The sequence below is a fragment of the Arvicola amphibius genome, chromosome 15, assembly GCF_903992535.2.
Source record: "Arvicola amphibius chromosome 15, mArvAmp1.2, whole genome shotgun sequence".
NCBI classification, from domain to species: Eukaryota; Metazoa; Chordata; class Mammalia; order Rodentia; family Cricetidae; genus Arvicola; species Arvicola amphibius.
This window is the reverse complement of record NC_052061.1, coordinates 10982-23046: the sequence shown is the minus strand read 5'-3', so window position 1 is coordinate 23046 and position 12065 is coordinate 10982. Positions and strand designations below refer to the sequence as shown.

General features: G+C 35.0%; 1 pseudogene; it reads left to right on the top strand.

The window, feature by feature from the left end:
* Nucleotides 1-1365: 1365 nt before the first annotated feature.
* LOC119802192 lies at nt 1366-1708 on the top strand (annotated as a pseudogene).
* Nucleotides 1709-12065: the final 10357 nt, after the last annotated feature.

Genomic DNA, 12065 nt, shown 5'->3' with positions numbered 1-12065 from the left:
TAAAAAGTTAATATAGTAATTAAAAAATTAATACAATTTTTTTAAAAAGAAACTACAAGAAATTAAACACCTTAAGCAGAGACTAATGGAATAAACAAACAATTCTCAAAAGATGTAACATAAATGTCCAATAAGCTTACCAATATATTTTCAGCCTCACGATCTGTCAGAGAAGTGACAATTAAAACTCGATGATGATTCCTACTTTGCTGCAGTCAGAATGGTAGTAATTAAGAAAATAAGTGACAAGTGTCAGGACAATATGGACAAAAGGGACCATTGAGAACTGCTGGTGATAATATAACCCCGTCTAGCCACTAGAGAAGTCAGGGCTTATGATTCTCAACAAAGTAAGAAGAACCCTACTGTACCACCCAGCTAGATCCCTCCCGGTATCTGCCTGAGGCACTTCCAGACAGCATATCAACACGATAATCAGATAGCAAGGTCTGTTGTCTGTTTCCTCTTCATATGGAAGTATGAACTAATCTTAAAGTATAGCATCAGAAGAATCGATAAAGAGAACGGAGTACACATGCACAATGGAATTGTTTTATTGATAATGAAGACGCACTCCTTGAGATAAAAACGAATTGAACTAGGATTAATTATATTAAATGAATTTTACCATGCTCAGAAAGACAAATCCATTTTCTCTCTTATTGTGAATCTGGTTTTCATACAGAATTGGCAAACAGCCTGAGTGCCTGATCACTGACCTGATGTCTAATAAGTATTCATTTGGTCTGTACCTCCCAGAAAAAAAGGTTTGACCATCCGATGACCTGGCTGTTAACTAGCTAGCTGACTGGTTAACTAGCTGCATTTATGGCTAGTTGACTTCCTAAGTTTTGGGATAAGAAGTTTGCCAGTTGCCTGGTGCACTAACTGAAATGGCTGGTTAATGATCTGAATGACAGACGGTCTGACTGAATTATTAAGCAACATGCAAGACCACACAAGTCTAAGATATTTTCAGAGGCATTCTCATGCTCACTCAGATTCTACCATATTATGCAGAAATGGTGGCTGTATCTGTGCTGTCCAGGATTGCATAACATTCACTGATCCACATCAGCATATTCATTCCATCGGTGGTACTCAAACTTTTAATGTTTAAACATTCACAACCTGTGATTATTAGGGAAGAATTAATAGCTAAATATGAATAGTAGTATGTGCTAAAGCAAATGGGTGAAAAAGTCATCTGTAATCTGTTGCCATCTGATGGATCCCAGCTTTGGCAGGTCAGTAAATACATGATTTTCAGTTAGATGTTCTGCAGATGTCAGTAACCTTCATTTTCATATCTCATGCTTGATGCTTGTGAAGGTCTGCTGGAAACAGGACTTCTAGAAGGCAAATATGTCTGGAAGGCTGTGGGTGCAAGGCCATTTTTGCTGGCTATAAGCTAGGTTTCCAGAACCAGAGAGAGCACACAGCTCTTCTTAAAACTGAAGATGTTTATTCCTGCCATGAAAGTGAATTCTGCTTTGGCAAGAGATGTGCTTGTGTGTATAAACCAAAAACAACCCAGGGACACTTGGAGGTAAACCTAATCAAACCAGAGTGACTGGGGGAAAGTAACTGGGGTCCATGGAAACAGTGACATGGTTCCTGCCAAATTCTGAAGCAGCCTTCCTGCAAAGGCCATAGGACACAGACGTCTTGTGATGCTGTATGCTTTCCAGATTTATATTGATGAAAAGTAAATAAATAAAATTGGATTTGTGCTCTTGAAAAAATGGGTAGTCAGTTTTCTTATGATTCTTTAAGAACATTCTGCTACACCTCTCACGTAGTAAAATGTAGAAATTGTCATTTATAGCAATAAATATAACACTCATTCTTCTAATGGGAAACTATCCACCCTTTTCCCATGTGTTGATAACATTAACCTTCTCAGGGTCTTTCCTACCTACTGGCTGATGGTACTAGTCTAAACTCTCATTCCAAAGAATAAGTGATTGATCTAATAATATCTATTATGATACATGTTCCTAGTAACAACTCAATAGTTGTCAGAATTATTTTGGTGTTGGGTTTCTGACGACTTCTTATTATACTTTAAAGTTAGATGGTCACAGGAAATTAGGCCAATGAAAAGTAGTCAGAGCAGGTTGGCTGCTGAGGAGGTTTCTGTCCCACCAGGTCCCACAGCCTTTCAGTCCCAAAGAAACACACAGAGGCCTACATTAATTATCAACTGGTTGACCTATTTGCTCAGGCTTCTTATTAACTCATTTTTACATCTTACATTAACCCATTATTGTTGTCTGTGTTAGCCATGTGGCTTGGTACCTTTCATCAGTGAGTCATTCTCATCTTGTTTCCTTTCTATCTTTCATATGCAGCTATCAAACTATATTGTCTTTTCTCCATGATAATTCTTCCCCAAACCCAAGACATGAAGAAAGTATGACAGGAAGTTGATAACCAAAAGGTCTTCTATAAAATGACAGGCAGCAGCCCTAGCCGCTGTCCATACCTTCAAAGCCAGAGAAATATGAGGAAGCTTTGAAGCAAGGAAGGGTTGTGTAATGTGGCTCCTGTGCTGTTGTCTTCTCAATTGGCTTTTGAATTGTAGGTGATATGGGAAAGTAAAAAATCTTAATAAGGTGCTGGCTTCTGCTGGCAATGATGTATCAATATTAGCCCATTCCTGTGACTAATATAACATGATAAGATAAGGTTTTAAAAACAGGTGACAACGGTTGTGAAATATGGTCTCTCAGTGCTATCTTCACAGTAATTTAACAAATCTATAACAGTTGTAGATTCTATCAATCTTCTTATCTATCATCTTTCTAGTGTTCTATGGATCCATTAACAGAGATGAATGTGAGCGAGCAACAAGATGAATGCATAAGGCAATTCTGGGGAATAGAGATGGATATAGTAAAGGAAGTGTGCAGATACATTTTAATGCAAAACCATGCCTAAGAACTGAAAAAGTTTGAAAGTTTACAGTGGAAATTCTAAGAACTGTTTGACAAAATATGTATATGGTGATTCAGGGAGGGGCTACTTCATTAAGTGTTTTTTAATTCCCATTTTAGAGGCATAATCTTCATTTTTAGGGGAAGAGAATATTTTCAAAGTTGAAATCAGGTAGGCAACCCAGTCAGACAGCTACAGTGAAAGAACAGCTCTGACTTCAGGTGTTTGAAACAGAAAAGCTCTTCGTGTAGCTCCAGATAAATGTGACAGATTTCAAGATATAAAAAGAATCAGTAGTCATGGAAGAGATTGGATACAGATGAAAAAACACTAGCATTATTTTTTTTCAAATATCGTTTTAAAAAATTCAGGAGACTTGGAATAATCAATGATGATGCCCTTCTTTCTTAGGCAACTAAATTCAAGTCCATTTTGTTTCTCTTCTTGCTCTCATTTGTGATGACTATATCTAATCTATGTGATCATTATAACCATTCTGCCATAAGGTTTATGCTTGTGATGGGGTTGATAATGGGAGTAGCTGGTGGACTGTGTTTATTTCTGGATTCCCAGAACACATCATTTCTCTGTTTCATGGCACCAAGGAGATTTGAAAGTAAACTGCCTCAGATGTAGAATTTTTCCCCAAAGAAAGTCAGCTACCATCCGGGCAATGTGTCCTAAGTGAGAGGAAAGCATTTGGAAGCATGCCTGCATTTAGCTTTGCAAGTGGCTTTATAAAACAAATATTACACATTCTTACATATAAGAAAAAACAATTATAGAAGTGGATAAACAAAATACAAAGAACAAAAATCGTTTAATGTCATAAAACTTTGATATAAGAGTCGGTTTTCTTCCAAATGAACCCTGGTCCTTCGTAAAATATCTCACTAATTATTGAAATACATTTCATTTTATTTTAAAACCACTAATCTCAAAGAAAAGGAATTGGTCTATATTAATAAAAAAAGCACTTTTTCTTACAATCTTGTGTTTTCATGAGGAGGGTTGACTCAGGACTAGTGAACACAGTCTCTTTCCCTTGTCTTTAATGATAGTTTCTCAAGGCTGCTCCTGCGAAGTGTTGGAGTCATTTCTAGCTGAGTGGTTCTTGGCAGAAAGAAAGGAAGAGCTTTCTGATGACACCCTTCAAGAGGTGCTGAATAAATCAGCCAGCCCAAATGATCCCATTATCTGGTCATGGATCCCTGGCTCAGAGGGATTTGACTAAAGGTAGCTTTAGAAATGCATTAGCATGAGTGGGGGAGTCTTCTAAAAGTCAGTGCCTGATCCCGGCATAAAATGATGGGATGTGTGCCGTGACATGGGACAGATTGCAGTCCTCTGTGGTACAAATTTATCTCTCCCCATATGACTCTCCATGCTCTGATATAAAGGTGACAATGAAATGTCACAAACAAGGTAGAAGCAAAATGTCCAAGCACTAGAATGCAGAATATGTGATATTCAATCGGATGAAAGCACATCAGTTTAAGTCACAGGCATGTGGGAAGTCAGCGCATCACACTATGAAGTATTAAGATCCAAGAGATAAATTGCTTATATCATGATAAACTATTGATTAAATAATCTTAAAGACATTTTATTTATGTCTGTCTGTCTATTTATTTATTTATTTATTTATTTATTTATTTATTTATTTATTTATTGTGTGTGACCACATGGATTTATCAGAAGATGGCTTTGGCTCTCTTAGCATTGGAGTTACAGAGAGTTGTAAACTGACTCATGGCTCAAACCAAGCCCAGGTCCTCTGCAAGTTCACTACATGTTGTTAATCACTGATCCATCTCCACAGGCCCCTGTTTATCTTCCCATTTAAAAATGTAAATTTAATGGGGCAAACGGAAGCAGCACAAGCACATTCGCGTGTCCAACAGGAAACTGACAATTTCTTATATACTATTATATGGCAGAATATTGTGACATTGAAATCTTAATAATAATTAGTTGTCTTCTAGGGAAGCACGCTTCTCCACATTTGTGAACTATTTCTTATGGGCATCATCCACTAATCTGCAAAAGGGGGATCTGTTCTAACGGCAATGGAACTTTGAAGGAACTTAAATAACTGTAAGGCAATATTTAATCCTTTATGTATGAAGGCCATACGTACATGGGAAAGATTATTAAGGTTTAATTATTAAACACCAGAATGAATCTAATTAGCCTGATATAGCTCAGGTTAATGTCATTTACCTGTAATTCCAGTTCAGAGACGTGCAGACTCCATAGCATTGGCACAAGCATGTACGCAAACCCGAGCAGACACACATACATTAAAGCAAAGATCAATGAGTAAGAACTTTTTAATAACAGGGGGAATGTCCTATCAGAGAAGTAGGGAGGCTGACTATAGATCATGACCTTTCCCTCAGCTCCTTCAAATCCAGTCCTCCAGTCTCACCCCCAGTTCTGTAGCAGACCACCTACTCCAGCCTCACCTCCCTCCCCAAGGTCATCTCCAGTGGATCCCACATACATTCCCAACAACCTTTCTCCCTAATCTCTTTACTTTATCCCAGCCCCCAACTTCAGCAGGCATTCCCTGGGACCCTGTAGGCCACAATTCAAAGGAAGCAGGTGGCTTCTTCTCCATATCTAATCCCCTAGTCTCACCCAAATCCCTGTGTCAGACCACCCACTGAGGTACCCTCTTTTCTTCTGTTCCTTTCTCCAGAGAATGACATAGATCTCTTACAACCTTCTTTCTCACTCATCTTCTTGTCCCAGGCCCATGCCCAGCAGATATTCTCTGAGAACCAGCCAGGAAAGCTTTCCAGAGAAGCAAGGAGGCCAATAAGGCAGCTAGGCAAGCTTTAGATCATCTCTCTGGTGTCTACTATGTTCAATGTCCTAGTCCTATCCAACTCTGTAGCAGGCTACTTATTATGGCCTCTCCTCACTCTCTGCCCTCATTTCCAGGGAACAAAGTTTCCAAGGAACGAAGTATATCTCAGTGGGCCACCCTGCTTTCCTCGTTCCTGTGGACCAAGCAACCGCAATCCTAGACCATTTCATTTCCTAAGTGCCAGTACCTCATACCGATACCTTATACCCAGAATCCCCAGTGGCCACACTTTCCAGGATCCCAGAGGAAACTCATAGCCACCAGACTCTCCTAGAGAAAAAAGACCCACCCAACAAGGACAAGATTAGATATAAATACCTAAAATAACAATCTGCCCAAACCCAGATGCCTAGATACCAACAAAATCACAAGCAATAACAACCAGGACAATGTCTCACTAGATATGTTGTTTTATGTGGAATGAAGGTAAGTTAAACAAGTAATTGTATGGTATAAATTGGCCAAAGTTTAAGTTAGTTGTTAATATAGTCAATGGAGGAGTTTCCTTCTTTGAAAGCATTTTGGATTCATACTACTATAATTCTAGCTTTTAGATAATTGACATTGGTCCTGAATTTTTGATTGTTCTTAGTATTTTTAAATTATTCTAGCACATCCAATTTCTAGTTTAGTGCATGAGCCAATTTGTTAAGAGATCTTACTGTAACGGTAATGTTTTCATTTTATAGTGTAACAATGTTCATATTAAACTTGGGGGTTTTCCCAAAATAATCAAAACTCCTTTTGTGTGTGTGGTAGGGAGAATTGAGTCCAAGGACAAATTTACAATAGGCTTGCAAAACATGAATGCGAAATTGCAAAAATTAATGGATAGTTTAATAAAAGATATGAAAATTAAAATGTACAGCACATGCAGGTTTTCTTCTTAGTAAATATTTTATTTATTAGGAAATAGTAACAGCTCTGATGACACTGGTAAATTGTGAAGGCTAATCTTTTATCTGAAATACCTGACATTTTTGCTAAGACCTCTGTAAATCCACTTCTTCCTTTGTAAAACAAAGTTGATTGCAGCATATACGGCAAAGGGAAAATTTGATCCTACATATAATGTAACTAAAATAGTGTCTAGTTAAATGTAAGTACTCAATAAATTTTAGATGTTTCACTAGTCCAAATAGAAACAAGCAACAATTATTAAACTTTTGATCACATTAATCAAGTAGGATAGACTTTTTGCCATTCTTAATGTGTAGTACATATTTAAATTTATAACCCTGCACTGAGCTTGAATAATTAGTATTATATCAGTTTATTGGTATAAACCATATAAAGAATATAGTTTACCTATATTCTTTAGTCTACAGTTGATCATAACACTATGAATATGTATATTCTTACTTATTTTTTCCATAAAATCCTCTCTTCTTGAAATAAATCTATGACAAATTGTAAGCTAAAAATTATTTATTTGAAATTGTTATTCATTGACTAATTGAGACAGGGTCTTGCATTGCATTGCATAATAATCAAACTTGTAGAAATCCTCAATCCTTGACTCCTTGAGTAATGGGAAACAGTGATTCCATTTGCAACAATTTTATAGTCATAAAAAAGCATAAAAATGTAGAGAAATCCTGTTTTTATTTTGGTCCACTGATCTTGTTCTTTTTGTGTTGCTGCTGCTGTAAGAGTGCTAGCCTTTAAACTCAGATCTGGCACGTACTGTGCAAATGTTCTTTCGTGGGTTTACAGGTCCAACTTCCGTAGGGTTGTTGTTAAACTCTAAAATGACCGCAGGATAACTGCCAATTGTATATACCAAATAAGAACAACTTGATGAGTAGTTAAAGATATGACAGCTTTCCCATGAGTCTTCTTTGTCTGTTTTAGAATATAATTCAGAAGCCTTTTGTTTCTTTTACTAGAAGTAGGTGATTCGGAAAACAGTAACTGGATACTCGATGTAACTGTTGCCATGGGCTGAAGTTGATTCTAGATTATCTCATGCATAGTTGTGTAAAATAAATTCATATTTATTCTCTGTAATTGATAAAAGACACATACCAAAAACTTGGAAAAATACCCTATTGCATTGATATTAGCTGTGTGTATAAAATCTTATACATACAAATGCCAGATTCAGTATTTTTTCTAAGGACCTTAGAGTATTTCATTGTTTTTCTTTTCATTTAACACTATTTTTCACTCCACAAATGAGACTATATGCAAATTAAATTGATTAATATAATGTCTACTGCTTTCGTGACAATTACACCAAAAAGGATATTTTGTGGTATTGTAATTTTTGGCTTTACTAAAGAGCAGCACCAAAATAGTAATTCAGTCTCATTTTAACGGGTCCACTGTTATATTTCTTCAAAATACTTCTGCATCATATTTAAGTGAGCCTATACTTTACAATTTGTTCATAGGCTCAATTGATAGAATTCATATATCTAATTGTTCTTTGTCAAAAACAGTCAGCTTAGAAAGGGCACCACAAAGAGATGAAAAAGTAGAGAGATTATGAAAGAGTTGTTTCATCTTATCAGTAAATATCTAAATTGAAAATGTACGGCATATAATTTGTGTAAAATATTTTTTGATCCAGCTTGATGCCAAAATCCTTATGGGCACTTGTAACAATATTTTGAAGAACGGTTTATTAGAGGTATCATTTTCCTTTTCAAACATTTATCTATTTCAGTTTATGTGTATAAATGACTCTGGCTACATGATTGTATGTGCATCAATCACATCTGTTACAAAGGTCAGAAAAGATCATCAGCTCCCTTAAATGGAGTTACCACGATGGTTTGGCTCTTAGACACAACACAGTGCTGGAAATTGAACCCAGGTCTTCTGAATGAGTAAAAATTTATCTAAATCACTAAGCCATCTTTAGCCCCAAATTATCATTTAAATGATTGAGTGAAAATTTACTGGTGGCTAGTGCTTTTTCAAATAGCTACTGTCTTGCCATCTCAGCAGCCCTGAGGATTCCAATCTCTTTCCCTTCTGAAGTAGTAGATAGCTTTCTGCCCTAGAAAAATGTGAACAGAGCATAGTCTTCTTTTGTTCTGAGGTTTTAAATTTATTTCCTTGTATTTATTTTTTCATTTTCTTGTCACACACTTGTAGTCCCTTATGTGACTTGTCTATTCGGGTAATGTACCTATTCATCTTGATTTCCTGCCATTTTTGTGATGTGTCGTACACTCTTGAAAACTTCAAGTTATTAATCATTTGTAGTCTTAAATTTTTCAAATATCATGTTTCAACTTGTCACTTTTTTGTTAAGTTTGCTGATATTTTCATTTTTTGAATATAAATCCTTTATTCAGTAGAGCACAATCAATCAATTACTTTTCCTATGTACCTTTAAATATTTTCTTTTTATTTTTGAGATTATAAAGTATCCGCATCATCATGTAAACTTATTTTCAAGGAACTTTTTTCCAAGTTCAGTCTCTCTGAGCAATGATATTTTATTACCTTCCTTATAATGTAGAATTTTGTATTTAAATATAAGAGGTTTTATTTGTGCTTTTATTTTTTTTAAGTGATGAGTGATACCAATTTATTTGTCTAGTCTTCTGCTATTTCCCATGTGAGTTTTGGTTTCCCTTATCTACTAAATTTTTACACATGAAAAATGCATTTCTGGATACAAAATGTCCTTTCTTTTTTCATAAGGCAAAAGTAGGTATTTTCAGTGCCTTAAAATATGTTAAATGTAGTATTTATTCTGTTTGCTAAAATTTTTATGGGTTCGCAAAGTTTTTATGAGACTTTTGCTCCAATCTATATTTTTTGTGCTGCCATTAACATTAGATCTGAAAATTATCATTTTACCTTTGATTAATTGTTGATTAACTTTTTATTAGGCAATTTTAAGCAATATGCTTAAATATTTTTATTAATTCTATTTCTTATCGAATTATTATTGTCCTAGTTACACCAGTGTCATTTGTTCTTGACTCCACCTGTCACAACTTAGCTCTTCTGTGTTTCTTATGTAGTTTACCTCACATACTTAAATTTATGAATAATAATGTAAGTCATAATAAATTCAAATATTACATTAATCTATAAAATTAAGGTTCACATTATAAGTTTTCATTATCTAGCTGTATAATTTTATAAAAGTATTGCATGTAAATCTACATTAAAGTTCTTCTTTATGTAATATATTAACAAGACATCTAGGAATTATCTTAGACTGTAATTAAAATATACTCTTAAACGACATATGAAAAATTCTCACAAGCACCTGGTAACAAGTATGTTAATAATATTCTTAACCTGAACTGCCATTAAAGTATCATGCACTACAGGCTAAGTGTTCTTTCTCTACATGAATGTCCACAATGATATTACACAAGGAAATTTCTTTTATAGTCACTTTAACACCAATGTCTGAATACTGTAAAGGAATATGTTCTAATTTTTATAATGATAGATGTTAATAGTGATTAATATTTTAGAATAATTATTTATTTTTCTTTCCTGGGAGATGCTTTTACAAGATAGTCTTGTAGTTATTATGTAACCCACATTGGCCTATGATTTTTTTTCCTTATGCATGTCTCAAGCACATTGGGAACATGGACTTGCAGAATCATACCTTTATTTAGAATTTTATGTGCTAAAATAATTTGTTTTGCATTAGTAAATATCTCATACATTTGATATAAATATCCCCACTGTGTTATAGATGATTAAACTTTATCCCAACAGTTTTAATTAATGTGCCCAATTTCACATAGCTTGAACTGGGATTTAAAGTTTGTTTTCCCTAAACCCAAAGATTCTATGCCTCAATACTACGCAAAACTATCACACAAGATTAGGCAAGAGCATTTACTTTCTTCTATAATTATATTGAAATAAAAGGGCACTCATACAAAATTTTCAACAATTACTGTCACAGAAGATGTGTTCATAGTTCAGTCTTAGGCAACAGAACATTATGAAGCAAAATTTCTTCATGAATGAGGATTCTATTTGGCTCAGCATTTTTCATCACATCTCCTTTACTTTAATTCTCTTCCAAACAAAGGGTGTGAGGGGAGCAGTCTGTAGAATGACATTTGTTTATGGAAAGGCATTCTTAGCTGTTGTCAGCTAGTGTGCTTGAGCTGAAGAACTAACCATGTGAGTGGGAATTTAATACTAACACTTTGGGACTCGTTTCCAAACTGTGCTTTTGTTAGGCAAATATATGCAGCCTCAGAGAGAAGGTTTGCACTTTAGCAAGAACTTTTTGGAGTCATAGTTTCAAACTTTCATGGGTCTAAAAGTATGTTATGTCTTTCTCCTGTACACACTGACAGCGGTTATAATTCATTCATACCCACTACAGCACTTACTCATGATTTGTGGTACAGTTGGTCATAAACTTCCTGACACACTTTTTATTAGATTTAATATAAATTACTCACTAAATATTACATGCAGATGCAAAATGTTGAACATGCATTGTTCAAGATGCTTTTTCGTTCTTCCTGCTTCCATTTCTGGTATTTAGTATATTGTTTCCTTTTGCAGACCCAGAACAATTGAGCCAATGAGTTTGATGTCATCCCATGTGAGTTTTCCTATCTTCAAGACGATGATTAAGATTAGTAGGAAAATAATATAAAATTGAAAATGTTAAAAGAAACTTAGTCTTGTCTTCAGGTAACCGAAGTTTTTAATTGGACTAAGCCAGCAAGTAAATGCTATAGGAAATAGTTGTTACTTCTTTCTTTTTAGTTTAATTACTCCTTCTCATCCCTCATAAACAAGTGTAACAGAGATGTAAATTGACAGGATATCATCTTTTATACATCAGCATATCATGTTTGTAGATCCCACTTACTATGCTTAAGATTCCTCTTAGTTCTTGAGCAGTCTTCCCATTTCTTTATTATGGCAGGATCTTTTCTCTTCTAATCCAACTGAATTCTTATTTTTGGTTTTGTATCTTCTATGTTCGTTTTTATCTCTTTTCAAATTTAACCAAACCTCTTTAATTTCTTTTATAAAATATCAAAAAGTATTAAAATCACAAACAAGCATAATTTTGGGCATAGGTTTCTGTCCCGCTTGGTCCCACAGCTGTTCATTTCCCCAAAAAATCATACAGAGGCTTATATTAATTATAAACTGGTGGACCTATTAATTCAAGCTTCTTATTAACACTTGTAATTTGCATTAACCCATAATTCTTGTTTGTGTTAGCCACGTGGCTTGGTACCTTTTATCAGCAAGGTATTTTCATCTTGCTTCTTCTGTCTCTGGG